Source organism: Cicer arietinum, chromosome 3, assembly GCF_000331145.2.
Source record: "Cicer arietinum cultivar CDC Frontier isolate Library 1 chromosome 3, Cicar.CDCFrontier_v2.0, whole genome shotgun sequence".
Lineage (NCBI taxonomy): Eukaryota > Viridiplantae > Streptophyta > Magnoliopsida > Fabales > Fabaceae > Cicer > Cicer arietinum.
In genome coordinates, this window is record NC_021162.2 from 26,685,676 (window position 1) to 26,690,565 (window position 4,890).

A 4,890-nucleotide genomic window follows, 5' to 3' on the forward strand; every position below is an offset into this window, starting at 1 on the left:
GAGTATGCTCTGTGTTGTGTTTGAAAAATCATTAGTGTTAAATGAGTATTAAAAATGGGGAATCTTTTAATAGCTGCATTTACTTAATGATTATGGTGAAAAGAGTTAGAGTATGCTCATGCATTTCATAGTACATGGTGACCGCGATGGGGCCATGGTGATAGTGGTGACGATGATGGGCCACGGGATGATGCCAAGTGAATTGTTGGTTCATCTTATCCCTAGGCTTATTCTGTTGGATGGTACGGTCTGTGAGAGACTGCACGCTAGTAAATTGTGCTAGTCTGTGAGCGACTGCACTCTTGTATGTCGTGCTGGTCTGTGAGAGACTACACGCTAGTAAATCGTGCTGATCCGTGAGAGATTGCACCTTGGTAATTAATATTTGTCTGTGAGAGGCTGTACAATTTTGATTTACGCCCTTCGAGGAGAGTTTTGGTTTGGAATTCTGGAATCATGCATTTTGGCATATACGCATTGCATTAAAGTGTTTGGCATGCGAGTTATGTTTGTTATACTATGATGATTGTATATACATATTCGGTTGTTGTTGTGATTTGTCGTAATTGCTTTGAGGTGTGAAGTTGGGTTGATTAAGTTTTGATGTAATTATGTGTTCATAATTGATTTAATGAATATTCGAAGTGTTGATTGATTCAGAGCTATTTTAGAACTGAAAATCTGCATTTTCTCTGTTGTATTCGGCTATGACAGTGCAGTTTGTTAAAACTTCATTTTTCAACATTGTTTATTCATTTTTGGACATATGAAAACCCTTTCGAGGAGTATGCTAAGACGAAAGGTTCTTTTGAGCATTTGAAAATATAAGAATTTTGCTATGTGATATTTGTTAATTTCGGTTGGTGACCTTTATAATTATTGTAGAAATCTGGGCTTTGCCCTTAGATGAGAAACAGGATCATCCTACCGGTTAGTACCCTGGAGATGGGAAATTAGTTAGTCATACATGACCGAAGCTATGTTAGAAGGATCTTGCGGGGCGCGTGGAGATCACCCAAGTTGTATAGCTTTTTGTAGTATGATCAGATTAGAGGGCTGTATAGGGTTTAGTTGTCTTTCTTTTGTGGATGTATTTATTTCAATTTGAAAGACTGTACCTATACCTCATATTGTCAGCTCGACTTTTATTTTGATGGGTCCTTGTACCATTTTTTTGATGCGACGTGGGGATGTTAAAATTCTTGGGGCAATGTTTTGAACAGGTGTCTGCCGAGAACACTCCAGGGGTATGAGCTATGTCTGATAGGTCTCATAGCCCCTGTGTATTTTGTCGTGTAAATACTTTGGGCTTGTATTTCAAAAACTATTTCCGCTGCTTGTAAATATTGTTGGCTTTTGTCGTTATGTTACGACTTAAATATTTCATCCAAAAGTATTTTCTTTGTTTTTTTTCTTTGTTTTTTTTTTTTTTAAAAATACACCCGCGTTGTCAAAAATCGGGGTGTTACTATAGTCGTGACCATGATGGGCCACGGGATGATGCCATGTGAATTGTTGGTTCATCTTATCCTTGCAGGGATTGTCGCGTCGTGCAGATCTATGAGAGATTGCACTCTAGAATGTGCTGATCTGTGAGCGATTGCACTATAGAAAATCGTGATGTTCTGTGAGAGACTGCACGCTAGTAAATCGTGTTGATCCGTAAGAGATTGCACCTTGGTAATTACTACTGGTCTGTGAGAGGCTGTACAATTATGATTTACGCCCTTCGATGAGGGTTTTGGTTTGGAATTCTGGAATCATGCATTTTGGCATATACGCATTGCATTAGAGTGTTTGGCATGCGAGTTATGTTTGTTATACTATGATGATTGTATATACATATTCGGTTGTTGTTGTGATTTGTCGTAATTGCTTTGAGGTGTGAAGTTGGGTTGATTAAGTTTGGATGTAATTATGTGTTCATAATTGATTTAATGAATATTCGAAGTGTTGATTGATCCAGAGCTATTTTAGAACTGAAAATTTGCTTTGTTGTTGTATTCAGCTACGACAGTGCAATTTGTCAAAACTTTATTTTTCAACATTGTTTATGCATTTTTGGAATTCTATGTAAGTGTGATTGATTGCAAAATCATTTAGAAACTTATGTTGTCGTGGTGATTGTGTTATAATTGTCAAGTGTGGATGTTTTGGAATTGTGTGTAAGGGTGATTGATTGCAAAACTATTTGGAAACTCAAGACGTCATGGTGATTGCGCTATAATTGCTAAGTGTGATTGTTTGGATCTGTGTGTAGGTGTTGATTGGTTTCGAAACCCTTTAAAAAGCTGAATTTTGCTGTTTTCCTGTTGTTGTCTGATGTGTATTCGAATACAGACTGTTGTATTTGAATACAGACATGTTGTTTTGCTACTGACTTACTGTTTAGTCGAATACAAACTGTTATATTCGAATACAGACATGTTGTTTTGCTGCTGAATGCTGAAACAACCTTGTATTCGAATACAGAGATGCTGTATTCGAATACAACAGTGTTGTTTTGTTAAAAACTTCATTTTTCAACCTTGTTTATGCATGTTTGGCATATGGAAACCCTTTTAAGGTGCATGCTAAGTTGAAAGGTTATTTTGTGCATTTAAAAACTTAAATGTTATGTGTTAATTGTTAATTTCGGTTGGTGACCCTTTACAACTATTGTGGAAATCTAGACTTTGCCCTCAGATGAGAACCAGGATCATCCTACCGGTTAGTACCCTAAAGATGGGAAGGTAGTTGGCACACCTGACTGGAGCTGTGTCAGGAGGATCTTGCGGGGCGCGTGAAGATCATCTGGGATGTATAGTTTTTTTGGTAGAATGATCAGATTTGGTTGACGTATAGGGACTTGACGTCTTTCTTTTTGGGTTGTGTTTATTTTAATTTGGAAGACTATACCTATACTAATATTGTCTGGTTGACATTTTATTATGATGGGGTCCATGTACCACTTTTCGATGTGTAAATACTTTGGATTCGTATTTCAAAAACTATTCTGTTGCTTGTGAATTATGTTGACTTATTTGTCGTCATGTTATGACTTAAATACTTATCCAAAGGTATTTCCTTATTTGTTTCTTTGTTAATATGAATTTGTTTAAAAAAAAACAAATACACTCGCGCTGTAAAAAATCGGGGTGTTACAATTATTGTATTTGTGTCTCATTTTGTGTCAAATTGTCTTTCAATAACATTATTCAAACAAAACAAAAATGTAAAAATAGTTGTATATTTTTTAAAATTATTGGGAACTTTGGGGTGGTAGTGGCCACCCTATGTCACCAAATGTAGAATTGTGATATATCGTAAAATTTTGAGGAAATTTTCACATAAATTTGATTAAATGTATCGAAGTTGTTAAATTTTACATGTAAAAAATATTATGTTAAAAAAATTGAAAAATGAATAATTATTAATTGTGACAAAGTTGTGAAAACCAAATTATATAAGTCTTGTGGTTTAATATATGATAATCGGCGATGAATTTCGAGTAGACATGATATGACATATGTTAATAAATATGTAGTTAATATAAATGTTATGGTGTATGTTGTTGTAATTTTGATATCTATAATCGGTGTATGGTGTATTTTATGAGTATAATTGATTGTATGAGTTGAATTGGGGTTGTTGGGTTATCGTTGTTGAGCTATATATTAGAGTCTAATATTTGAAGATGACATGATATATGTACATCTTTTCTTGTTACACGAATTAATCTAATCAAATGTCTCTATCATGTAAATTGAATCATATCCAATCGTAAATTGAATCATATAGATTGGTATGTGTAAATCCTCATTGCATAATGTAGATTGGTAGGTGTATATAGACTAAAATTTATTTTATCAATTTTTTTAATTATTAAAATTGTATTTTTTTTATTAAGTTCAAATGTTTAAGATTAGAACACGGTCTCCAAAATCTTTAAGATCGACTAAATACACAAATCTTTATAGACCAAATTATGATTCAAATATCTATTATAAAAAATTATGAGGGAATAATTTATATAAAAATTACAAAAATAACTATTATAATTATAAAATTAAATAAAATTTCCAACCTAAATTCTAACTAAATTTTAATTATTAAAAATATAAACTAAAATTTGATCTACTATCTCTCTCCAATATATTTTTTTGTAAATTTACAGTTTAAAACTCTTAAATTAAATACAATACTATACTTCTATTTATATATATTAAAATTTTAAAATTTCAATCACTCCAATATTTTCGTTAAGATACACTGATGCACACACAAACAAATGGATGATTTAGAAATAAATAAAAAATCTTGAGAGGGAAGAATGTCCTTCATCGATCTACTTCCTAGCTGAGGAGATGTTGAGTTTGGTAGCCTTCTTATCACCTATGTGATGTTGAATATCGAAAATAATAAATTCAACGAACTAGGATTTAGGGAACAATATGTTTTTAATCTTTTTATAAATGAATAATATGTTTCTAATAAATTATGGATAAAAACTTACATTTTATATTTCAGCTGGATCGACTTACATTGATTTAAATTTTGTAAATTGCAAACACTTTGAAATGAAATAAAGAATCTATTGTAAATCTTTGGCATTAATAAGATGTTGAAAACAGTTTTGTTTTGTTTGAATAAATACAAAAATAATGTAATACTGACGCGGGAATAAATAAACAGAAGCGCACATCGATTAGTATTAGTTCGTTGTTCAATTGATAGCTACGTCTAGTACTTTATCTAATGGAGTTATCCTTAATTTATTTAAGTAGATTTTAAATTCTTGCTAAATAAATTTAATTGTGTTAATTGAGAATTCTAATGCATAATAACATAGAGGTGGGGATTTAAATCCTAATTATTCTGTTTGGTCGATTCACTTTTCTCAATTGTAAC